This window comes from Lynx canadensis, chromosome A1 (assembly GCF_007474595.2).
Source record: "Lynx canadensis isolate LIC74 chromosome A1, mLynCan4.pri.v2, whole genome shotgun sequence".
Classification (NCBI taxonomy): Eukaryota; Metazoa; Chordata; class Mammalia; order Carnivora; family Felidae; genus Lynx; species Lynx canadensis.
Window position 1 is genome coordinate 155,799,278 of NC_044303.2, and position 27,686 is coordinate 155,826,963.

A 27,686-nucleotide genomic window follows, 5' to 3' on the forward strand; every position below is an offset into this window, starting at 1 on the left:
ATGTTTTCCGTAACGGTGGCACCATTTTACATTCCCGCCAATAGAGCACAGGCACCACCAATTTTTCCACATCCTTCCTAATCATTCTTCTTTTCTGTTTGCTTGGTTTTTGTCTTGGGTTTTCTTTTTTGCAGTAATTATCCTAATGGATGCTTGATTTGCAGTCCCCCCTAATAACTAATGATGTTGAGCATCTTTTCATGTGCTTGTTGGCCATTTGCATACCTTCTTTGGAGAAATGCTTCTTTGAGTCCTTTGCCCTTTCTGAATCAGGCTAAATATTCTGTTTTGTTTTGTTTTAATTTTATTTATTTTGAGATACATTGTGAGTGGGGGGGAGAGGCAGAGAGAGAGAGAGAATCTAAGCAGGCTCTGCGCCATCAGCATAGAGCCCAGTGCACGGTTCCACCCCATGAACCGTGAAATCATGACCTGAGCTGAAATCAAGAGTCAGATGTTTAACCAAGTGAGCCACCCAGGTGCACCTAAATATTCTTTTTACTGTGACCAACAGTAAGAAATAAATGTCAGCCAGTGTGAATTTAGGTGTGTGAGCACACAAGTGCAGACACACACACACCCTTGCTGCATTAGATTCATCCTAATATTTTCTATGTTGTTTTTCTCTTAAAATGCTGGTCACCATCCACTAAACTGTTTTTACAACTTACTAATGGATTGCAACCTAAAACTTGAAAAAAAGCTAGACCCTACATTTCTCCACCTCTAAATAGTTCTTTCTTTTGCATGTAGTGTGCTGAATATCTTCTGTCTGTCCTGCATGTGTATCCTTCACTCTTCTCCAACCAACTGTGTTCCCTAGGGGGCTGACCTTCGTGAACCACAACAGCAGACTCCTGTGACCTCCGACTTCCTGTTGGATTTGGCCAATAGAAGTACCTCCAGGAGAACAGGAGGAAAGAAATTTGGAGCATATATTACCCTGGTTCCCCGCCCCCCCACCCCGGCCCCCGCCACTCCTCATAGTTAGCCTGTCTGGGTTTAAATAACTGTTACTTATTTCTGTTGTCTTTAGGCCTCATGAAGATGACAAACCCCATTGTGAATAGCTCCCCAATCCATCACTACCCCTTTTGGGTCCCCAAACCTGGTCCATACCTTCATAAATAATCTCTTTCTTAAATTCGCCTCAAATTCTCCTGTTGAAGTGTCCCATTCCTTTCTTGCCAGGGCCCTCACTGTTTAAATATAGTTGTTCATATACTATCCTCTCTGCTTTTCTTTACACTTGAAATTTTTAAAAATAAAAAGTAAAAAGAGAGGTTAGTTACAAGGAACCATTCCAAAGTAGAGATGGTCCTTGACATACTATGGTTCAGCTTATGAATTTTCGACTTCGCGTGGTGTAAAAGCAATATTCATTCAGTAGACACTGTACTTTGAATTTTGATCTTTTCCCAGGCCAGTGGTATTTAGTATGATTCCCTCCCGTGATATTGGGCAACAGCAGTGAGCCACACCTTCTGGTAAGCCCCATGATCACAAGAGTTAGCAACTTATACTCTTGCAACCATTTTGTACCCATACAGCCATTCTGGTTTTCACTTTCAGTACAGTGTTAAATAAATTACACGAAATATTCAATAATTTTTTTTTTTATAAAATAGGCTTTGTGTTAGATTATTTTGCCCGACTGTAGGCTAATGAAGTATTCTGAGTACATTCAAGGGAAGCAAGGCTAAGCTATGATGTTCAGTAGATTACCGTTCAGTAAGTTAGATGTATTAAATGCATTTCTGACACAATATTTTCAACTTATGATTGGTGTCTTGGGCCATGACCCCATTGTAATTGAGGAATATCTGCAACTAGGAGTGATGCAGGTACAGTTAGTGCTTCAGCAAGATCTTGACTCTGCTTTGGTCACTTGGCTTGCTTCCAACCTGTGCTCACAAAATTTCAGACATCTTGCTGTTTTTTCTGCTTTGTGTTTCTCCACTAAGTCTCACTACCTGTTCATTTTCCCCAAATTTACTGGCCACTTATTTCTACTAACCAATTTTGTTGCATTTCCCCCTTCCATAAAATAGAGGCCCTTCTGACTATGAGGGTCTATGCAACCAGAGATATTAAAGGTGATTAACGAAGGGAATATGAATTATACCTTAAAATGCCTCCTCTTTTTCCCCTCCACTCATGCTAAAAAATTTCTCTTGGTATTATCTCTTTCATTGAAAAAAAACTTTTGTTCGTTTCCATACAAAACTAGTGTTACTTGTTTCTAGACTTGTTCTTCCTGACGTAGACCCGGACAGAAAAAAATAGTAATTAAATATGTCATTTTCAAGTACATTTTTATCTTACAGGTATAAAGTAGATCCATAAGAGAAATGATCTTGCATCCACCACCTTCTGGACTTAAAATTCAGTAAGAGGACCGATGCCCACAGAAGAAGTAACAGCGGCAAGCACAGGAAGACAAATGAAAACAGAAATAGTGATAGAATGACTGAGCTCGAACACTGGTCTTGAAAAAAGCAAGGAAGAATAAGAAGAGGTATCTGATTTTTATTGGAGAGGTTTTTCCTGGTTCCTCCTATCCAACTCCTTTCCCCTTATTGAGCCCAGGGTCTTTATAGTGCTCTCACATTTTTAAAAGAGCACTATATTTTTCTCTTTCATTTCTCTTGTCTATTAAGACCTTTAGAGGGGTGGAAACCTCTCTTGATGGTACTAGTCACACAGCAATAACCTCAGGCAGACTTTGATTTTAGTAGGGAAGTGATTTATAATTGTCTCCATACTCGTTTTTGTTGTTTACAGGAGATAAATCCAACTAGCTGTACGTCTCTTTAGTTTAACATGACATCCCAGTTAAATATAAATACTTCCTTAAAATACACTGCCATGATAGAACATGCAAAATACAGGTGTTGAATCTCCTCTTTTTCCCGAAATCTTAGTTCTTGAAAAGCAAAGATTTTCTATGTGGAAATTGAGTTGCCTATTGAGCACTTATTATCAGCCAGACACAGTTTTAGAGCCTTGGAGAAGCAATGGTGAGCAAACTAAAACTCTGACCTCAAGAAATGTATAACCAGTCAGGGGAGAGAGGTAAACGGAGAAGCAGATACCATACAGTGTGTGGTACCTGCCACCATAAGGGTATGCAAGGTTCTGTGGAAAAACGAAAATTGTATCTAATCAGATAAAGTGGCCCAGACAAGGATTCTTAGAATAATGTTATCTATTCAGATGAGAAGATATAGACCCCTGATATTTAGTGACTGTTTTCTAGAGCCCAGGCGTGGTTCTAACTTATACTCGTTTAATCTTCGTAATAACCCCAACAAGCAGATACTGCTACCAACATCACCATTATCATCATCACCATCAAAGCCCAGGGAATGGAGAGCCAGGATTCCAATTCAGGCAGTATCATTTCAGAGCCCGTGCTCTTAACTAACAACACAAAATAGCCTTCTAGGAGATAAGGGAATAACATGAGCAAAGACCCAGAGGGTAAGAAAGCATGTTCCATTTGAGGAGTTGAAATTAGAAATTCCATAAGGCTCAACAAAGAGTACAAACATAATAAGAGGAGGAGAGAGGGGACTGGAGATGCAGTCAGGGGTCAAATCATGAACGGCCATTAAGGAGACCGGACTTAACCTGAAGGCATTGGGGAGCCATTAAAGAGTTTCAACAGAGAAATGTTAAGGCCAGACTCACATTTCAGAAAATCACTCTAAGGGTGGTTTGAAAAATGGATTGAAGGGAATCAAGACCTGAGGCAGGAAGATCCATTAGGACATTTTTGCACAAGTCCATGAGAAAGGTAACAGCAGCCTAAATAAGGAGTGATGGGGCTGGGGGAGCAGGCAGAATGGAGACATGTTGGAGAGAGAGAACAGACAAAAACTGGTGGTTAATTAACTGCGGGCACTGAGAGGGAAGGCAAAATTGGGATGAGTATGCTCTAGCCAGAGGATGGGTGACAGTGCCATCTGAGGTGAGGGAACACAAACCCAGCGAGTGGAGCTCCTGAGTTCTGGTAGTGGCACACTGACTCTAAGTGGCCGTCAGAACACCAGGCAGGATGGTCCAATAGATCTTCACATCCAACCACCAAGAGTGAGAGCTGAACTAGAATTGCTCATGTGATGAGAATTCCTGGTCTGCATATTAACCACGATTATGGGTGAACAGACCCAAGGACACAGATGTCATGAGAGGTGAAGAGGACCTAAAGTGGAAAAGAGATAGCATCATCATGTAAGGGCCATCGAGAGACGGGGAACTCAGAAATGAAGCTGAGAAGCCACTGCCAGAAAGGCATTGGAAAAGTCACAGAACATACAGTCCCAGAAGCCCAGGGAAGAGAGCTCAGAACAAAGACCTGTGAGACTGTTTTGTGGGAGCCATCACAAACATCCTTCTGTTCCAGTAAATAAATAAATAAATAAATAAATAAATAAATAAATAAATTCCTCATGCTCAGAATTTCATAGACTTAAAACATTCTATTATTATAGGAATTATATTGACAGGGCAAGTCAAGAGAATGTTTGGCTCTAGGGAGATACTTCTGTCTCCTTAGTGTGTGATCCCTGTAGCCTTTGTTGCCACTGACATTCATTAACTTAAAAAATCATTAATCAGTCCTAGACTTTCTATTTTCCTGGTCCCGTCTAATATCAACAACAGGAGAGAAATGATCTGTTGCATATTTCAAATAGGTTGATCATAATGTTATCTATAGGAAACTAAAGAAAAAATATCAATGATGTTTCATATAGATTTTAGACTTTTCCATTCTATTATCAATGTTATTGTAGCTGTTTCAGTCCCAAAGGATGACTGATTAGGTTTAGTTATACAAATCGAATCTTTGATGCCTTCAAATCTCTTTTGAAATAGAAGTACTGTAGTAGCTGGGTAGGGAACAATCTGGTTGACAATTCTGCCATTAAGTTACTGAACATTAAGACATTTTGTTGAGGTGTATTCTATACTAAAAATAGAAGTATCAAACTGCATCAATTATACACACCCGTTCTCAACTGCCATTGAATAACCCTGATGGCTGTTTCCTGGAGAAGAAAGAGAGATGATAAATACCTCTTCTTTCCGTTACTGGAAATACTTTTCATTATTTGAAAAGAGGAGTCAATACTTGTATTTTGTAAATTACAGAGCATAAAAATCATCTTAGGTAAAGTTTGTTGAGAGAGTTCAGTATAAACTTATTAATTTGTCAAAATATGTTGAGAACTTGGAAACAGGTTGTGAGAGAAGCATTTTCAATAGTTTATGGTGATTTGCTGGGCATCCCAAGCAGTCCTACGAGAGTTAGGGTAGAATGTAGGAAAACAGGAAAGCTGGAAGGCGAGAAGATGTGACTGGCCTCTCTTCTCTTTCTTCTTCTTTCGTTTACATCCTAGTTCATTTTTTTCCAGTTCCAGGTATGTATTTTGGGTGACTCACATGCATCCTTTTGAATAATATATAATTTGTTGTGATGAACAGGAAATTTAATTCTAAACAGCAAAGTGAAGAATAGCTGAGACAGACTGGATGCTGCAACCCAGAGAAATGACAGGTTTTCTATGAAACAGGCAAATTGCATGTAATAAGGGAGAAATTCTGTAGGAAAATGGAATATTATTTGGTCATGCTAGAAGGACCAATTGTGTTTGCTATAAATTTAAATCTCTTAGCTGAGTTTTTCATTTGTGAAGCTTTCTGTAATAAAACCACAACATGTTTTTTCCTTTAGTCCTCCACTTCCTGATCTCCCTTCATTCTGACTTTTCTCTTTCAAACTTATGCCTTCTTTTAGCCCTAATCTTCCTGTGACAGCAGCTTGTAAATTTCAAGCTCTTTCCATTCACATTTGCCACCCACCCTGCCATCAACACCTCACTCACTGATCCTTGGGTTTCCAGATCTGACCTGGCATAACCTTGAGGCAGGCTTCCATGATTGACAGCAGTTGCATTTATAGTATTCTTTCTCAGAGACAGGAAAAGACCAGAAGATTTGCAGTGGCAACTGCCAAGGAATTTTATGTAAAGGATTGTGGGTTATAGGAGCTTTTCTGACTTGTACAGAAACCAAAATTCAGGTCATTCCTAATACAGATAAGCCACACCGCATTCTGTGACCTTTCTGAGTTTGTTTTATTTATTTATTTATTTATTTATTTATTTAGGTTTTGTTTGGTTTGGTTTTGTTGTTTTCCTGCCCCCTTCCAATCTGACTGGTATTGTCTGGTGTGGTGAGTGGTAAGAAAACGGTTGTGGAGGTAGGGGCAGTCTTAATTCCATTCTCTGACTTCTCCCCTCCACCCAAACTTGCTGTTGCCTCTTCTGCCCTTCTCCTCTCCATCTTTCCCATTCCTTCTTCTGTCCTAGTTTCCTTTTACCATCTCTGTCCAATACTGAAAGGCAGGGGGTAAGCTCAGAACAAGAAGATGTGATTAGACCGAGTGGGGACACTATGCCGGGTCCTGTACACACAAACATATACACACCTTAACTTGCAAAGCTTAAATCACAGTTTCATGGAGGGAAAAAAAAAAAAAAAAAAAGTTACCTCTTTGTGGCATTTCAACCAGAACAAAAGTCACTGAAATACAACCTTTTCAAACTCAATTTGTTATCATTAACATTACCAGCCATATCAGTAATGTTGAAATATGACTAAACATTACAATGGATCCCAAGTGTGTTCAAATACCCTGCTGACAGAATACTGCCGGCCCTGTTGGTATTGCAAAGGACAGAGCCTACATCTGGGTAGATACAAATATTTTAGGTTATTCTCTTTGAAAATAAACATTTGACCAACAGCTCTAATTCTGATTGTGTATATGCCTTAAACTCTCTAATGCTGACATAAATTTTTAGACTGCTATTCGACTAGACTCCCAGAGTTCCTTTTTCTTCTTTTTTTTTTCTCCCCCTTTGGGTTACAAGGGCTCTTTTCGAGTCTACAAAAGATGTCCTTGTCTGTATAAAATCAGGAATACCAAGGGTCTTTCATCCTTGGACTGAAAGAATGGCTCCTGTTCAGTGATTAATGGAACTCTGAATTAGGAACTAGGGTCTCCAAGGGGTGCTGTTTTGTATTAACAAGGAAAAACGCGAAAGTGGAAGGTAAAACGTATTTTCTCAGCACCAAAATGTATTTCCCCTTTGTCCCTATTATAATCAAGAAAAAGATAATTATTTCATTTTTGCATATGTTTTAAGATTTTGCCCTTAACTTGTAAATGCTGTCCTTCGGGTAATCGTCATTTCACTTACCAAGTAAACAAGAAAAAGAAAACAGAGACACCTGTCAGGCAAGAGGACAAATATCATGGGAGGGGCGTGCAAAATTGAGAACTCTTACTTAAGGCATTTTTCACAATACTCTTCTGGCTTAAATCACTCTTGCTACTCCTGGACAATAGTTCCTTGAAAACCAGGATAGTGTGGATTCCTAAGCTGGGGATACTGTTTACTCTGAACCTTTTATATTTGCATTTCTAAATTTCACCTCTCATCACAAAACCACTAGGGCATGACATTCTATTATTCTATTTCTGGAATAGTGAACAAGTATTCCATTTCTGATTAAGTCACATGATTTTATTTTTTTTAATTTTTTAGTGTTTATTTATTTTTGAAAGGGAGAGAGAGCATAAGTGAGGGAGGGGCAGAGAGAGAGAGACACAGAATCGTAAGCAGGCTCAAGGCTCTGAGGTGTCAGCACAGAGACTGATGAGGGGCTCAAACTCAAGAACCATGAGATCATGACCCAAGCTAAGGTCGGAGGCTTAACCAACTGAGCCACCCAGGTGCCCCTGGATCACCTGATTTTAACCGAAGTCTTTTGGGAGGGGTGTAAAATCAGCTCACTTGATTTCAAAATCCTGTCCCATTTTCTGTTTTCCTTTTCAGCATCAGATTAGAATCCTCCATTTTGTCCCTCTCATTGGCAAAGCACAAATGTGGCAGGGGACTGTGTGGTTGCCGGGGTGACCCCAAGGACCAGTTACAGCACATATGATTCTACAAATGGAAGTTCCTCAGTCAGACCCAATGGCAGGAAAGAAAATTTGCGAACTTGCCCAGGGCCAAGCTGGTGTAAAGTTACAAATAAATGTTCAGAATTAACCACCTCCTGTCATGCCTAAGGTACAAAAATAACTCCATGAAAAGAATTTTTATTTTTCTATAATCTTGTTTAGTAATTTTTCTCTTTTCCTTAAAACACACACACACACACACACACATTTATAGTTATAGGAGAAAGAACATTCTTTGCTTTGAGGGGCATTCATAACAGATTTGATTAATATATGCAGTAGACTATGTACATGCTTAATTGCAAGAGGGTTCAAAAGTTTCCATTTTTAATTATGAAAGGATGAGAATCAGCAACAAGTTAGCCTGAAGTTCTAGAGTTGCCCCTTCACATCAGTGGGCCCAAGACTGACTTGCAGGATCTTCTGTTAATATTTTGACTCTATGACTTTAAGTTTCTATGGATGCCATATTTTTTAAGCTGCCGTCAGGACAGTCACTGGCTGGAAACACAAGAGTGAAAGAGGGGAGATGATCACCTTACAGTGGGCAATCTGGTTCTCATGTTTCCTTTGAAGAACTACATTCTGCTCTTGGCTTTTTCTGGAATTTTGTGCAGGTTTGTTCTGATTCTATACCTCCCTAAAGCAGAAGTTTAAAAAAAAAAAAGTATTTGTCAATTAGGGTATATTAGGTTTTTGCACTTTATATATTTGACAAGTGGCGTTTCAACATAAACTAAATGACTCTTTCAATATCATTTAGATTAATTTCAGTGATACTTAGGTAAGTAATTCTTCTGCTTGAGAAAAACTTGACAACAGCCTAATCAAATCATTGCATATTTTCAAGCTCAACAAAAGTTTACTGAACATGTCAAGATTTTACAAAACCTATATGTTCAATTGCTATCTGGAGTGGTAAGCATTTTTTATTAAATATAAATTGATTATTAAACCTTTTTTTCAAGCTGTTGAGAGTCATTATTTCCTTTTTGACAGCTTTGCTTAAGATTAAAGAGATACTTCAATTTACCAAGTACTGTCAGGTGTAATAATTTGCTTGGTAAATATATATATGTCAAGGTCAACTTGATAATCTTCATTCACTATCACAACCATAAAAATTTATGAAGACAGTTGAGGGTGTTTAGAGAAAGATTACTCTCTGAAACTCCCCAGTCATGATATCTGAATCCAAAAATAGTTTATTCCAAGACCCATAGCAACTTCAAGAAGTCCAGTGTTCTGGTGTGATATCAAGGATTTTCTCATTGACATTCTGTCACATTCTATTTGGAAAAAACTAAAACAAGAAAATAGCATTAAAAGTAGAATGAAAATAATTTGACAGATGTTTCTTGTTTCAGTTTGGACAGTTGGCATTAGAGATAAACATTCATAATCTTTCTCTTCTTGCTTGACAAATCCTAAGATATGTTGCTTCACACACCAAATTCTGGTGCTTAAGAATTTTCAGAAGTATGACCAGATCTTTCCGTTCACCCTCAGAATACAAACACATTTGTCCATTCTGTCCACTTCATAGGCAAAGTATTGATACATATCAGATTTACTGCCACAGGTTTATCCCCATTTAATCTCAGTCCCATCATTGTCTTCTCTGCAGTATACTTCCCCACCGACTGTACCATCTATCTACACCTAAGTAACTTGCTCAATAAAAACTACTACCACTTCCCCTCCAGGTGACTGGTTAGGGTGGAAACACGTTTAGTATGAAGTATTTAGTTTAGTGTGGAAATATCTCCCTAAAATGTCCAGATCCTGAAACCACCCACACTAATAGGATGAATGACTTACAATATAAGTGCCTGTCAAACTTCTCTTCCAGAATTACTCCAAGATTTCAATGTTATACTTATCTTTTAAGAAATATCTGTATTTTAATAAATTGAAATTATCTTCGAGTTGCTAGGTTCATTTGGTTGTATTCCTCATCCCAGTTGATCACACTTTAATGTTCCTTCTGAATATGTCTGATGTTTTTAAATCCATATCTAGACAGTAACCCCTGAAGAGCTTCTTTCTGATGCCACCTAACACCTTCCATGTTCATTAGGGCTACACAGTATAAAGAAAGAATGGACACAGGGCCATACTTCCAGGGTTTAGCTATTTTCAGAATCAATGACAATTATATCTCAAAGGGTTTTCCAGGAGGAAGCACTAATAAATGAAAAATTAAGTCCTTGGAGAACATAAGAATGGTATGTACGTATTTATCAACATAAAATATAATTATTTTGCATACATCTCAATCATCTGGCCTCTAAAATTCATTTTCAAAAATAATTATTAGTGGTTTTGTAAGAATAATGGCCACTCTCTTAAGAATCCATTATTCAGACCTATTGATTTGGAATTCTTACAGTTTTTAAAAATTATTTCCTTATTCACCCATGGGAAGTGGCTATTCTTGTAATGTCTCCTGTACTTCCTAGGTGACTAAAGTCTATTTTTTATTTTTCTTACTAGAGACACAATTTTTTAAAGCAGTTATTCTGTTTATTGTATCTCCTTCATTTATAAGTAGATTAATTTCTCTCTACAGTATCTTTTTAAAATTGATACATTGACATTGTATGGATCTATCTTTTCTCTCTATCCTTGTTTCTGGAAACCACTCTTATTTTTTCCATGCTTTTACCTGTAGGTTTTAGACATATATATATTTAAAACGTTATCCTTTACAATTCTAGTATACTTTTCCTTTGGACATAGGTACATAAGCTTTCTTTTATGAGAACAGACTGAATGCTTTGTTTTTATAGTATGAAAAGGGAGGCCCATAGATGAGCTTTAAGAGGTTCCAGAAGCCCTTTGAAACTTTACACAAAACCTGTACGTGTTCATTTGCAGAAAGAAAAAAATCCACTTCAGAAATTCTCAGAGGATTTAGGGAGATGAAAGAATAATAAACTTCTGGTGTAGACAGTCCACAGTCCACAAGGACCCCATGTACACCAGCCCACACAGCTCCACCAGCCTTGACCATTCTGCTCTCTCCAGGTGGTGGCTACATTTCCCTCAACTAAGAACTGAGGAAAGACTGACCCAGAAAGACACCCTCACTCATACACGTGTTGAGGCTTAACTGATTACTAGTTCCTAATATAGGAATATATAGGAATAATTGCCAGTATATCTAATTTACCCAGCTCCTCAGGAATGTGGGCTTCTCATGAACAACGACCAGTCCCACTTCTGTAGCCAGGGCAAGGGGAGATCGTTTTTGGCATTCTAAATTAGAACTCAAGTGTTTTCTTATTCTAAAAATCACATAGAAAAAGTTATATGGAGTCGTTTTTATGCTGTGAGTGGCCTAAGAATCTACCCTTAGTTATTTCCAAGGAAAACACACCACAAGTTCCAACCTGATTTCCACTTAGGTCCTGCCTATGTAGGTCATTCCAAGAAAAAGCAAGGAAACATTTTATTTTGTTGCTTTTAGCTTTTCCTCTTAAAGATCATCATTCAGTTACTCCAGCTGTATAACTCTAAGCCAAATCTTTCTTCTGCTTTCCAGACTCATATTCAACTCTACAGTCTTTCTCTGTCTGGATACTCCCAGGCTTCCCTCCTACCACTGCATGCCTGCCTAGCCCCATTCCACAATAATAAGCACTCTCTCACTCGCATTTGTTTCTATCTTTTGCATTGTGTCTGGTCTGAACTGGAATTCTACAAATGTGTGCTAATGCAAACAAATACAACTGATTTTAAAACAGTTTTTTTTTTAATTTGGCCATTCGTTCTTATTTTTTTAAGTATATTTACTTATTTTGAGTGTGTGGGCTGGGGAGGGGCAGAGAGAGAGAAAGAGAGAATCCTAAGCAGGCTCTGCACTATTAGCAGAGAGCTGGATGCGGGGTTCAGTCCCATGAACCATGAGATCATGACCTGAGCTGAAATCAAGAGCCAGATGCTTAACTGACTGAGCCACCCAGGCGCCCCAGGTATTATTTTCAAATATGTAACCTGAAATGTTAATAAAGTAAGACATGCAAATACAGTCTTGGGGCACCCTGTTTGGTTTCTTATTCTGTTAATGAATTTTAATATTTCTGAACACAATTTTTACTAAATCCATACATAATGAGAAAAAACTATGAATATGAGCATAAATCTCTTAGCTTGAGTCTACTTGATTTACTAGAATGTTAAAGGTGGACCATTTCTATTGTAGTTTCTGGTCTGGATCACAGATATTCCCGGTTTCCAGAGTGAAGTGTTCAACTACTTTTACATGTAAGCAGTATGCATTTTGACATGCAAAAAAAGAGATCATTGGCTAAAGCCATTTTGTGACATTTAGCCCATCCATTGAGGGTATAATAAGTTTGAGATTTAAGAGGCCACTAAAGGAGCACCTGGGTGGCTCGGTTGGTTAAACGTCTGACTCTTGATTCAGCTCAGGTCATGATCTCATGGTTGGGAGATTGAGCCCCAAATACACTCTGACAATGCACAACCTGCTTGGGATTCTCTCTCCCTCTCTCTCTCTTTCTCTCTCCCTCTGCCCCTCCCCCACTGTCTCTAAAACAAACAAAAATAATGATAATAACTCTTAAAAAAATGAGGTCATTAAAGAAAATGTCTTTGGAGAAACGTGTTGGAAACTATGGTATTTCCTTCCCACTACCTTAGGGAAGAAGGAAAAAAGCTGCTTTCCTCTGACCTCAAGTCACGTGGGAGGAGATTGCTGTTTCTCCCCTGGAGACCCAATAAATTGGTCATCGTGTCACAAAGGGAAAAAAAATCCTACAAGGAAGAAATTGGCTGAAATGGCTGATGGCTGCCAAGAAAGAAAGCCTTATTGGAAGTAAATTGGGATAACAAACATGGGGGTAGAGCCAAGAATGTGTAAGAGTTTTGCACAAATCAGATGTTGGCCATGAATGAGAAAACCAGTCTGGAACCATTTTAAGTTTTGTCCAAGAGGACTGCTTAAAAAGGTGACCTGACTCTCCAAGGGATGAAAACGATGAACTACTACATGCCCTGAAACTGAGGGAAAAATTAAAAATAGGCAGCTGGAAGACAGAAGACTCACTGTCTATGTCACAGGAAGTTTACCCAGGTATGGCTGATGGATGAATTACAGAGACCCATCAATGTGCCCCTTCAAGAAAACAATCAGCTTCAAACAACCACTGAGACCAGACAGAGAACCCCAATATCAGGGATTTCCTGAAAATTCCCTCCCTTCAATCCCCCTCATAACCCTGGAGGTACAAGGCAACCAAATGGGATGGGCAGGGAGAGAAGAAATGAAATATAAGATAATAGAGTTGTTCTGCATACCTGGCTGCCACTGCAGACCTTCAACCAGAACAGGTTCAAGCTGAGGGAGGGGAAAAAGACTTAATTTCATATGAAGTATCAAGTTTTGCTATTACATGGACCTTGAAAAGAGAGTTAGTTTTATGACTAAAGGGACTAGAAGGCTTTTGATTTTCTGGGAGGAAATGGGAAAGTCATGGATCTAACACATATTTCATCCCAAGAACAGAGAAGATCTACCCAGAGCAAGTTTGGCTGAGCAAAGGAAGAGGGGAGCACTTTTCAGTTTCACCATACGTCCTATGAACTACTGCTATTTCCACAAATACTACCTTTATAATCCAAAAGTCCTCTTTGAAGTTGAAAATGGATATATCAGCAATTTGGTAATGTCAAGATGCTTGAAATGTCGCCCCTGGAAAGTGGTGTTTCATTCTCATGACCCAAGGTTGAACTTCTAAACTCTCCATTTTGCAGTTACAGAGGTAATTGATGATAAGATCTTCATATTCGTCCCCCAAAAAATAATTTCTTGACTTTAAAAAGTATTTTTGCAGGGTGCCTGGTTGGTTCTGTTGGTTGAACATCTGACTCTGGATTTCAGCTCAGGTCATGATCCCAGGGTCATGGGATTGAGCCCTGTGTCGAGCTCCATGCTAAGCATAGAGCCCACTTAAGATTCTTTCTCTCTCTCTCTCTCTCTCTCTCTCTCCCTGCCCCACTTCCCTACTTGCACTCTCTCTCACTCTAAAATAACAGGAAAAAAGTATTTTTGCAACAATATAAATAAATACCCCCTAAAAAACTTTTGCACTAAAACATTTTAACATTGACTATTATTGAAAAGGTCTCATTTGCATTTATTTATTATTTAATAGACTGCATTCAATTTGCCAGTGAGCACAGGAACAAAACGATATTCTAAATTATTTTCCATAAGCAAATCTCTAATTCAGTTTGATAAAAGAGATTCTCAACATGTTATAGATGAACGATTAGGAAGCATTTTACGTGATAATGATTGTTGGTCTAGAAATCATTATTATCTAACACATGCTGAAACTATAAAGAACCCCATCGTTCAAAAATGGCATGTAAGAAGGCTACTTTGCTCATACCATAACTAAACTTAGTCTCGCCATCCACCTGGTTGATCATATCCTCTTAAAGCTGACAGCCAGATATAAAATATGAGAAAAATTCCAAAATCATCCTAAAATGAATAAGGTGAATACAGAGGGTCCTTCCTTTTACAACAGTATTTCCACATAACGCTCCTGGCATCAAATAGGTCGACATGACAGAAACCAGGTAGACAAAAAAGAAGAATATCTTGATTTGGTCAGTTGGTAGATTGCCTTTCTAATCATTCTACACTAATCATTTGCTATTCCTGAGTTTCCTATACTCTGACACCTCTGTGTGTTGGTCTTGATGGGGACTTTGTTTTTGTTGATCTATGGGCCTGCACAAGTTCTTCCATTTCTTTAAGGCTGAGAAGATTTAAACTTCTACAGACAAGATAGAGAATATATGCCTAGTTAAGAAACCAATCATCAGAAATGAGTGGAAAACGGGTTAGGTGGGACAATGCCTGCACAGTTGTCACTAAGTCCATGGGGAGGGACAGGACTGTCCCAATTGCTGTTTGCCTTCTCATTTGGCTACTCTTCTTAGGCTCCTGCCACAGGTCAGCCTCTTGGCCAATGTTGCTCAAAGACCTTACTTCAGTACAACCATCTGCCAGCTCCATTCCTTCCAGGTTTATGCCAACACAATGCCACTCAGAAACTTTGGCCTTACTCTGAAATTTCCCTTGCTCCCAGTGAAACACCTAAAGGCTTCTTAACTTTGACATGATTTGGGTTCTTCCTTTAGGCTCTGTAACCAGCTCTTCTACAGGAACAATCTGCCCTCCATTTTTACATTTACTCCTAACCCTCATGGGTTGGAAAATCAGACTGATGTGTATCCGTAAATTCGTCACTTGCACAAACATGCATCCACACACTCTTTTAACAGGTGTACTAATAACAAAAATGAATTTAAGCACCATCCCAAATCCTGCCTTCTCCCTCCAACCACCGTCCTCCAGCCCTGGCCTCTGCTCAGTCTCTTGCTTTCTGCTGGGAGCTCCCTTAGCAAAGCTATAGGTCCTCCTGTGATGCAAAAAGCCAGCAGAAGCTCCACACACATCACCAATTGACAAGGAGGAAGCCCAGCTTTCCAAGCAGTCCCAGAAGTCACAGGAGCTCATTCCTTTAATTTAGACCAATAAGATACAGGAGGTGGCAAAGAGCTGTCAGAGGACACTCCCTATCTCTGCAGTCAACCCTTCCATACAACCCCTTTGGAGACATTCTGCATGACCTAACAACCATAATTGTTCCTTTGTGTCAGTTCCACAACGTACCACATTGGACTTACTCTTTTCCCTCTCTGCCTACCTTATATTCGCCCCTCACTGTTGCTTCCCTGAGATTTCACCTTCCAATAAACTATTCGCATTTATCTTTTGTGTTCTCAGATATCTATGTAAAGAGAGTGTAAAATAAACTATTTGCCTTGTCGAAATTTTTTATTACCTGATAGTTTTTTCTAATGTTTAAGGTCTCTGTTTTATCCACCAATTGGAGGGCAAGTTTAGCTTTTTAACTGGTTCGCTTTATTTATAAATGTGTCTTGAAGATCTGAAGATACCATATTTTATCAATGTACCATATATTTTTTTAGTCGTTAATAATTATTTTTCCAAGATGACTCAGACTTAATACTCTTGAATTTGACCAAATGAGGAAGGTGGTTGGTGCATCAAGAGGGGGTTCTTCTGCAATAATCACAATCAGATAAAGATTGAATTTGCTAGAGCTGATGTACTTCATACTTTTCAACTTGTGTGCATGAGGATCGAACTGGACATTTCTCCTTTTTATGTCGTGTTGAGTTATTCTTTAAATTACAGAATTAAATGCTCAAAGATGAAATCTTTTGAGTTACAATGTCGCTGAATCAAATGCTGTAAAGATGAAGTAGCTTTGCTGTTATGTCTGTCAAAGCCTTCTAGCTATACTTCACATTTGGTGCCTTTATATTTGTTCTTCTATTTCTATTTTGTTAAATAAAATGTTGGAACATATACCAAGAAACACAGATTGTCCATAGCAGCATGAGACTTAGGCTGTGGTTGGAAATAATTTAAATTAAACATTACATGAACACCGAAGAAGTTTCCAACTTCCCAATTTAACTTATGTATAAATTATACCCCACCCCTCAAAAAATATAAAAATATTATATTAAGGCATCTAGGTATCTAAATATATGATAGATAGATAGATAGATAGATAGATAGATAGTCTGTATTTGTGTATAAATTATATTTTAAAGGGGATAAAAATTAAATATATCCTCATTTTTGAGCAAAAAGATTACTAAATCTCACCAGAATAAAGTACTAAACATAGAAAAATCCCTAGAACATAAATCTTGCTTGAAGAAATTACCTTACTTAAAATATAAATTATGCTTTTAAAGAGAACTCTTACCCAAAACATACATCCTATGATCAGATAAAGGGCATTCAATGATAAGGATGTAAATAATCATGCAAATGCTTTTCCAATTGGGCAACTAGAAGCATTCATTTTATTCCACAGTCCTCCAAAATGCTGTGTTGCTTATCAAGTTTTAAAATAACTGCTTCCGTGTCCACATTTTGGCAGCCACAAACTATGGCGTGACTAGAACTTTGCTCATGTTACTTTGGATTCACAGGCTGTGTCTAAATGCAGCCTCTGAATTGGACTGCCTCATGCAGACTCTAGCCAAATTGGTTGCAGAGATCTTCATCAAATGTTAAGAAATCAAAAAGATCCAATTATTAAAGACATTTTAAATGTACAGGCCCACACACAGTCTAGGCTAAGGCCCAACATATCCCACGGAATGACAGAAAACATTTGGCAGCTGATATAACTCTTAGAGTTGATAACAGATGACCCTGATCAGAGAGTGACAGGAAGTACATTTTCTAAAACTTAGCTGTGACCTAATCACATATTGAATTACCAGAGAAGTTTCATGAAGAAAACCTTCAGCCCAGTTATGACCCTCCTACACGGACAAGACATCAGAAGAGAAAACAGCAGATACATCAACGGGAAAATGTAATGAATAATTTTATGCCCATAAATTTGATGACTTAGACAACATGAACAAATTTCCAGAAAGCAATAACTTAACTTAACATGCTCAAAAAAGTATTAACAACCCAAGTGGTCCTATTACCATAAAGAACACTGAAGTAAAGTTTAAATCGTCCCCACAAAGAACACAACAGAGAATTTTTATAAATTTTCAGGGAATAATCCCAGTCTTATACAAACAATTCCAGAGAATAGAAAAGGCAGGGAAGAGGGGACAATTCATTTTATGTGATTTCATAAAACTCTCATACTGTAAGCAAACAAGGACAGTAAGAGAAAGGAAAATTACAGGCCAATCTCATTCATGCACATAGATTCAAAAATTCCAAATAAAATATTAGTAAGCGTAATTAACCACTCTATACAAAATATACCATCATCGTTTCAGCTTCTATCAAGAATAAAAAGTTGCCAATTGTGGTTTCAGCTTCAAGCGGTAAGGAGCTTGGAAGATGTGACTCCCATCATTACAAGAAGAAAAAGCTGGACAAAGTGAAAATCAAAAACTTTGCTTGGATCTATCAGACAACGGAGGTTGTGAGACAAATTCCCACCCCAAAACCTAGGGGGAGGCACATCCAGAAAGATATGAGAGTTGAGACTTGCTTTGCTACAGCAGAAGTTCCTAGAGCCTTAAACTGATAGGAACAATTAAATAGTAATTTTGACAACTGCTGAAAGAGAAGTGTAGGCATGAGAGTTTCAGACTCCGAGGTGAATTTTTCCTAGGGTCAGGGTCTTTGACTGGTCCCCCTAGATTTTAATGGGCTTTCTCTCCAGCAACCCCAACAGGTCTTACATGAGCATCTGAAAACTGGAGAAAGATTCCCGTGTGGCTCTGGCAGGGGGAGGGTAAGAGTAATCCTCATGAAATGTACTAAGAGACATCTCCATTAAATAGGGCTACTCTCCAAGGCAAAGCACTTTGTCTTAGCATGATTTTGAAACCTTATCCCAGATAGGGGAAAGGAACTCTTCCCTATTCCAGCCCCCCTCCAGCCTTCCTGTCTCATTCAAGAGGAAAAAATGAAAACCATAGCAAACAGGGGACAGGGTGTCAATGAAATGGATTCAAAATGCTACAGCTGAGGAAGGGAGCAGGGAAAATAAAAAGCAAACCACTGGAGGAGGGACAGAAATAATTATAAAGACCACAGCCCCTGAACACAGGCTCACTAAAAGACTAAGAGTTGATCAAAAGATTACATAAGGCTTAACTTGGAGTGCCTGACTGGCTCAGCCAGTAAAGCATGCAACTATTGATCTCAGGGTCACAAGTTTGAGCCCCACGCTGGGTGGAGAGATTACTTTAAAAAATAAATTACGATATTCCTCCTCATCCACCACGGCATCTACTGGGTTTCAGTAAAATAGTGGATTTCAGCCAAAAAAAGCTGCAAGACACAGGATCTCTCTGGGGAGCGGTACATAGGGAAGCCCCAAGACAAAGAGAAGAGACAAAAACAAGGATGCTGGAGGAATCTGAGGACTCTGCAACGGTAACTACAACACACGTTAAACACAACCCAACTCTTAGCAAGAGTAGCGTAAGTCCACAGGCTGAAGGCCTATTAAATTAGTCTCTGTTATCTGAGACAATATGTTCTGCTTACAACAACAACAAAAAATTACAAGGTTGCCAAAAGACAGGGGGGAAAAAAGCACAATCTGAAGATAAACACAATCTGAGGAGAGAAAGCAGTCATCAGAATGAGACGCGGATACGGCAGACTTAATGGAATTATCAAACAGAGAATTTAAAGGAACTACAATTATTATGCCAAGCTCTCTAATGGAAAAAGGAGACAACATGCAGATTCAGATGGGTAATGTTAAGTGAAGAGGTGGAAACCTTAAGGAAGAATAAAGAGGAAATGCTATAAATTGCAAACACAGTAAAGAAATGATGAATGGTCTTGATGGGCTCATCGTAGACTTGACACACTTGAGAAACAATCAGCAAACTTGAAGTAAATAGGTCAATAGAAACTTCTCAAACTGAGATGCAAAGAGAAAACAGAATGACACAGAACAGAACTTCTAAGCACAATGGGACAACTTCAAAAGGTATAACCAACTCATAATTATAACACCAGAAGAGCTAAGAGAAGGAAGAAAAAATATTTGAACTGATAATGGCGAAGAACTTTCCATTTTAAGGACAGATAGACAACCCACATATTCAAGAATCTTAAAAACACTAAGCAAGACTTTTTTAAATAGCAACAACAACAACAAACCACCTAACCTCTTGTATTCAAATTACATAAAACCTAGGACAAATAGAAAATCTTGTTAGAAGCCACGGGATGAAGAATAAGACGCTTCTCTCTGTGACAACTTCTGCTTAACATTGTATCAAAGGTCTTGGGAAAAGTTAAGCAAAAAGAATTCAAAAGGAAGAGAGAAAACTACCATGATTCTTAAATAACACAACAATGTGTATAAAAACCCAGACTTAATTATAAAGTTTGTAATATTTTTATGAAGAAAGTTATAAAACTTGATTGGAACACATAAAAGAAGATATGAAAAACTTGAGAAATGTGTCATCTTCATGGATACAATAACTGAACACTACAAAGATGCGAAATCTCCTCTAATTCATGTGTAGACTAAAGGCAATTCTAAGAAATTTCCAAAGGTTTTCGGTGAAACTCAACATGTCAATTCTAAACCTTGCATGGAAGATCAAGGGTTAAAACTATCTAAGTCAATCTTCTGACAAAAAACAGGACGGGGGAATTGCCCTGATACCAAAAAAAAAAAAATTATCAAGTTACATTAGTTAATACAGTGCAGAACGGGAACATAAGAAAGAAAAGGAATGGAATATAGAATCTGCAGGCAGATACACACCTGCATATAAACTTGAGTTGTGAAGCAGTAACATTGTAGGTCAGGGAGGAAATGTGTCAATAAGTGTTATCTGGACAATTGCTTATCTATATGGGGGGAAGAAAGAAGTTGAACCTCTGTATCGCACAACGCATAAAAACGAATCCCAAGTGGATGAAAGACTTAAAGGAGAAAGACAAAATGATAAAACTTTTAAAGGATAGTAAACGGCAGAGAAGACAGAAAATAAATACTTTGTATGCTATGTATTAATTAAGTCCAATGATGACATAAAGGGGGAGATCTCTGTTTGGGAAGGTGGGAAGGGAGCGATTATTCCAAGCAGAAGAACTAGCGACTTTGAAGACCCAGAGGTGTGTATTGGCAGGGACTTGCGGGGACGTGTAAGCAGCAGCTTAGGGCTGGCTATCTCAGTGTATGGGGGCAGGAATAGTAATGGAAACTAATCTGGGAAAATCGATGGAGGTCAAATCCTAAAGAGTCTTGTTTGCTCCATGAAGGAATTTGAGCACAGTCCTATAGGAGCCACCAAGGAATTTGAAATAGAAGTAACAGGATTTCATTTGCATTTCAGAAACATCTATCCGACTTCCAGGTAGGTGACAGAATGGAAAGGGCTTCGACTGGAAGCAGGGAATGAGGCAGACTAGTAAAGGAATGTAGGCACTCATGTTAGCTTGAGTTAAGACAGCTGCAAAGGAGCCAAAGAGGAGCAGAGGGAATGAAACAGGAGATAAGGAGGAGTTGGAATCCACAGGGCTCTGTAACCGTGTGGAGGAGGTGGAGGATGTGAGAATGCCTCTCAGGCTTCCAGAATGGGTAAATGAGTAGATGGTGATGTAAATTAATAACAGCAAGAGGAACCAATTTGGGGGATGGGAGATAAGGAGTGAGATAGTGAGTTCGGTTTTAAACAAACTGATTTTGGATACTATTATCATATCCAGGCAGAGATGTTCAGTCAGCGTTGAAGACGTCAAGACATTGGAGATAGTGAAAGGTCAAAACCAGTTGTGTCCATAGTGAAGGAACAAAATCAGAAGGCACCCTGATATTGTTAAAGAAAGTTCGCTCTAAATGATTATGGTGGTTAGAGGCACCACCTGGAAAATGTGCTGCCTGGGGGGAAAAAGTCTGAAAAAGAAACTACTGCTAAATTTCTGTCTTAATTAAAAACAAAATTATATTTACTGATGTGAAAATAATGAGGTCCAAATGAGCTTGAAGACCCAAAGTTGCAAAGATATTTTGTAAAATTTAAATGATTGTGCCTACCTTTGCTGACTCGGGTGAAGGTTTCTCTCTATTCGTTCTTTATACATAGAATGTATAAGAAACACATTGTTGGGGTAAGTCTCTCCTAGATGGAGATATCTAGGGTCTCACGCTATATAAGTTCTTCCTTGAAAACTAGAATGTTCAATACAGTAGCAACAGCATCCCAAGACGTAATGGGAAAATGCAGTCTAAAATGCCAGGGAAAATTAAAACAACCCTATAATGGTGGCACTGGCACTTTAGATCCCTCCATAAACTTCTGATTAACTAGAGTAACAGAGATCAAATGAACACAGAAGCAGATTTAGCTTTTCAGACTTCGGAGCATCATATAGAGAATCATTGCCTCAGTGACCTGGAAAAGTGTACACATTCCCCGAGGTGAACAGAGAGATTTAACTCAATAAATATTACAGAGAGCACATGAGAAAGCTGCCGAAGTTTCAGAGATGGGCTTTTAAATAAAACAATTACAGAATTGATGGAGTAGGTCTTCTGGTTTTATCGCCTTCACTTTTTCTAGGTCTCTAAAAAGCAACATGTTTTTAAACGTTACAGGCAGTTTCCTTGGCACCTTTTGACATTAGCTATTATCTTTCTTAATTCCCTAAATTCTCTCTGTTTTCAAAATCTCCACTTGTCATTTCTCTATTGTTTCCCCCGACATGTGTGCAGAAATGGAGAGACTCCAAGCAGACCTAAAGACGTGTCTGTGTCACTAAACACAGTCCATTGTACTCTATTTTTCTTTAGTTACAGAATCTCTAAGAAAATGCTCAAAACAATTATGCTTCACGTTATACAATAAAAATAGCTTTCTGTATTAAGCTGCTGCACATGTTGGGGAGACAGTGTTGTTTTTTTACTAGCATTTTTCTTGAACACACATCTCTGACTGAAACTCAGAGCTTCACTCCCAAGACAGTACAAATCGGCTCTTTTTACTTCTCTCATTGGCCTCCCTAAACAGTATTAGTTGATTTCTAGTTACTAGAAGTTCTGGAACATAGGAAACCAGGTGCTGCTATTTAATTTCTTCTGCTTCTCTAAAAGCCTAAGGTTTAAACACTGAATAACAACCTTGGCTAATGGAAGGTGTCATTTGATTCCAGCATCGTTGATTGCCAGGCATCGTATTTAAATAATTACGGTGTAGAGTCCTAAATTAGGAATAAACTCTACCCTATGGCATGGACATTTAAGTTAGATATTCAGATTGGTAGCATTATAGTTTTGCATGCTTGACCATGTTTAATAACAAATGACATACTCTGCTTAAATGGTTATGTTTGAAGGTTAAGCTACCATGTGAAAATCTCTTTGGTTTTCATACTATTACAATAAATGACTGATTTTAATTTTATTTGGAGTATTAACCTTTGCTGAAATAATCCTAAACCATGCTGGTTTTTGTTTTCCATAATATTTTAGTGATTCTCAACCCACCACACTTTTATAAATGGGTATACATAAAGGTCACACCTTTCTGTGAAAGACATGTGATTCTCTTTCAAACAGAGAAAGACCAGATACAAAGTAAAAGTGAGAAAAAGTTGGGGTCAGGCAAACAGCTTTATTTGCCACACAGTGAACGGAGCAATGCTACTTGTCCGTCTTGGGGGTTTTGTTCCAATTTCTTTCCCGAACTGGCTGCTGGAAAATTATCTGTCCCTGAGAATGGAGTCTGAGGACTAAATCCGCAAATATTGGTAATCACCGGTGATAATTATTAGGGCAGTGTATTTGTTTTCCGTAGCAACTGTAACAAATTGCCACAAACGGAGTGGCTTAAAACAACACAGATTTATTATCTCATAGTTCTGGAAATCAGAAGTCCAAAATGAGTCTCACTGGGCTAAAATTAAGGTGTCAACAGAGCTGTGTTCCTTCTGGAAGCTGTAGGGAGAATCTATTTCCTTGCCTCTTCCAGCTCTATCTTAGTCTACTCAGGCTGCTCTCACAAAATACCACAGACAGGAGAGATTATAAACAACAGAAATTTATTTCTCACAGTTCTAGAGACTGCAAGTCCAAGATCAGAGGACCAGCATGGTTGGGTGAGGGTTCTCTTTGGGTCACAGACTACCTGGTGTGTCCACACGTGGCAGAAGGGCTGACAGAGCTCTGTGGGGTCTCGTTTTAAGAGCGCTAATCCCATTTATGAGGACTCCACCCTCGTGACTTAATCACCTCCTAAAGGGCCCACCTGCTAATGCCACATCACATTAGCCATTAGGATTAAAATGTATGAGTTGTGAGAGAATACATTCAGCCGCAAGTTCCTAGAGGCCCGTCACCTTCCTTGCCTCATGGCCCCCTTCCTCCATCTTCAAAGCCCAGAACAAAAAGTTCTTCTCACACTGCCCACCTCACTGGTCCTCTTATTTCTGATTCCTCTTCCACTCTTAAGGATGCATGTGATTACATTGAGTTCACATGGATAATACAGGGTTATCGCTCCACCCTAAGGTCAGGTGGTTAGCAACATTAATTTCATCTGCAAACCCAACCCCTCTTTCCCTGGTAGCCTAACATACAAGTTCTTTGAATTAGGACCTGGACATCTTTGGGGAGCCATTGTCCTGCCTACAATAAACTCTTACACAGCATTATTTTGACAAGAACTGTGGTACTCCCTTGAAAGCAATACACGTCTCAAGGGACACCTAACTCTGGCTCCCCTCTTAAGCATTAACAATCCCATGGAGATATGCACCCCTGAAGAGGGCCACTTACCTCACTTACCCCCAGATTCTCCCACTCACACCTTTGCCATGGAGTTGTCCCCACTGTGAGCTGGCATTGACTCACCTGACAAGGGGTGGGGTGGGGAGAATCATGAAACTTGAAAGCCAAGGCAGAGAATCTTCAGGAAGAGGAAATACCTGTGTCTCCCATGAGCTTGTGTCTTATGATTCCAGTTCTGGACATCCTCAATGCCTGTTTTCAGAAGCTTCCTGGTACCTGGTGACTATCCCACCAAAATATGTCTAAAATACTTGTGTATGGGGACGTCTGGATGACTCAGTCAGTTAAGCCTCCTACTCTTGATTTCAGCTCAGGTAATGATCTCACCATTAGTGAGTTCGAGCCCCACCTCCGGCTCTGTGCTGACAGTGCAGGAGCCTGCTTAAGATTCTCTGTCTCTCTGTCTCTCTCTCTCTCTCTCTCTCTCTTTCTCTCTCTTCCCCTCCCCAACACATGCACACTCTCAAAAATAAATATTTTTTTTAAAGGAAATACTTTTTTTTAAAAAGGAAATGCTTTAAAAAGGAAATACTTTTTTTTAAAAAAGGAAATTCCTTTTTTAAAAAGGAAATCCTTTTTTTTAAAAAGGAAACACTTTTTTTTAAAAAGGAAATACTTTTTTAAAAAGGAAATTAGTTAAGGTAAAAGTAAGCCACATGACGGCTTCTTTCTAACAATGAGATACAACTTTTGGTCTCTCTGACATCACGGTCCACCCAATCTCAGCTGAAGGGGTAGCTCTGACCATTCATCAGCCCAGATCCCTCCCATCCTGACTTTGTTGAGTGACCATTGTCCTCATCTGCCTGGTCAAAGTGGGGTTACCTTCAAATCTGTTTCTATCCCAGAGGTATAAGAAACAAGGGAAGTTTAGTATGAGTAATTCTTCTCAGCAAGTGAGGCAGTGGCTGCTCTAATCACTTCCCCTCACATTCAAAATTTAATCACGCAGACACACACCTAGCTGCAAGGGAGGCTGGGAAATGTAGTCTCTAGCGAGGGAGCTTCCAACACTTATTTAGGGGCTGCTTTGTGCCAAGTTCTTTATGCACGTTTTTCGTATTGCTTGTTATAAACAAATGAAGCAACAGAGGCTGAAAGTAGCTAAGTCACTTGCTCATGATTACCCAGAACACCTGGAGCTGAACCTGGTCTCTCTGGTCACAAAGCTGTGGTCTTTCCAAAGCAACATGTGACCTCAGAGCTACACACACTGCCTTGCTAGGCAGAACTTGTTTTTCAGGATTTTGGAAAACATTAAAGTTGGATCTGCCTCTTTTCTAAGTTCTTCATTTCCCTATACAAACATTCCCTCTACCTTCTTTTTCCTTTCACTGGTCAAAACATAATGTTCACATTTATTTTATCATTTGTCCTATGTATTCAGTAAAGTGCTGTGTACATTTATAGAGTCCTTAATTTTAAATTTTAAAAGTCCTCAGATTGTTGTAGTCTCTTACTTTTAAAGAGCTTATTTCAAATTCACTCAATTCACTTTTTCTTTTGCTGTCTTTAAAGACACTTGATTTCTGGGGCCACTGGGTTGGCTCAGTCAGTTAGGCCTCCGACTTCAGCTCAGGTCATGATCTCATAGCTTGTGAGTTCAAACCCTGCGCCGGGGTCTGTGCTGACAGCTCAGGGCCTGGGGGGCCTGCTTCAGATTCTATGTCTCCTTGTCTCTGCACTTCTCCTGTGCTCTTTCTCTCTCTCAATTATAAACATGAAAAAAATTTTTTAAAGACATTTGATTTCCTTCCCCACAGTGGCCCACCTTGGTGGGAGGAGTTACTCGTTGAAGGCAAGCAGCATGCAGGCTTCAAGTTAATGATTAGACCCACAACCTTGCACAAGAGCAAACCCAGAACAAGATCAACCAGAGGAGGCTGAAGAGAATTAGTAGGTGGCAGAAAACCTTATAAAAAGAAAACTGGGGAAGTTTGCTGCAGAACCCCAGCCCCTTTGAAAACACAGTGGGAAGTGACAGAGAGTGTCCTGTCTACTCTTCCTCTTTAGGAAGTATTCACTTGTCCTTTCTCTGCTGTTTCATAAGCCTTTATATCAGCATTCATGAACTTCCAGTCCCAGTTTTGAAGGTAGCGCCCAAGAGACAGAGTAACGATCTTCAGTCGGTTCTTCATCCTTCCACAGCACTCTGCATACAAATGGTGTTCGCTAAAAGATTTTGGAACTTAAATGTGGAAGGTATGAGTGAAAAACCATGGATGACATATGCTCTTTTCTTCTTCCCAGAGCCCAGACAGACAATGACCGTCTGATGGTTACATATCTGATGATAAGGTCCGCACAGAATGTCAGACGCATGCTCACTGACACCGTGGGCCCCGCGGCACTGGAGGGCCTCCGGACCCGGGTTTGCCTCTCAGGTGCTCACCGACATAGCTCCTACCACCACCCCCGCAAAGAGACCAACAACAGTGCATGTCCTTGTAAGCTTAAAGTGCTTTTTCTCAAAGCTGCATAACTTGTCAAAATTGTTTGCCCACATCACTGCAATCTGTGTGCAGGGAAGCCTGAAACAAGCCCGTGTTTGGAAAGCAATGGAGAAAGTACAAGAGGTTCTGAAATTCATAAGCCTGGGAAAGCAATGATTCAGAGAGAAGCTGCTCTTCTCGGTTCTTCCAAATTGAAAAGCACTCAAAGCAATAGAGCAGCTGCTGCTTGCCTAGGCTGGTTCCTATTGACCTGACTTGACCTTGTACCTCACGTGTGAATTGGGCCTCCAGCCAGACCCGGAAACCACAGCCCCCTCCCATGACCAAGTTTGACCTACACATCTCTCCTCCTCCCTGCAGAAGCACGAGGGGAGGCTGGCCGCAGAGAGACAGTCAAGAGTGAGGTCAAAGGAGTTGCTTAATTAAAGGGTTAACACCAAAGCAGTCCCCACAGCCCTCCTTCCTTCCCTTTCTGCCAGTCTGCTCTCTTCTCATCCTTTACATTTTATAGTCTTCAGTTCCAATTACAGGGGATTAATAATTAAGTGATTGTTAATTCTTTTCTGTCTCCTGGAAGTCATGATCATCTGAGCAATGATGATACAACCGTAGCCTGAAAAGGAAATGAAGATGGACAGAACTGAAAGAAAATACAGTGTTTTCCTTCCTGTGTAAAAATTATAGCATCCTCAAACGAAATAGGTTGTAGTTCATAGTCTTCAACCCATAAACAAACAATTTATTCTATTTTGAAATATGTTTCTTCTTTCCCATTTCCCAAGTACTTTCATGTTCTCCAGA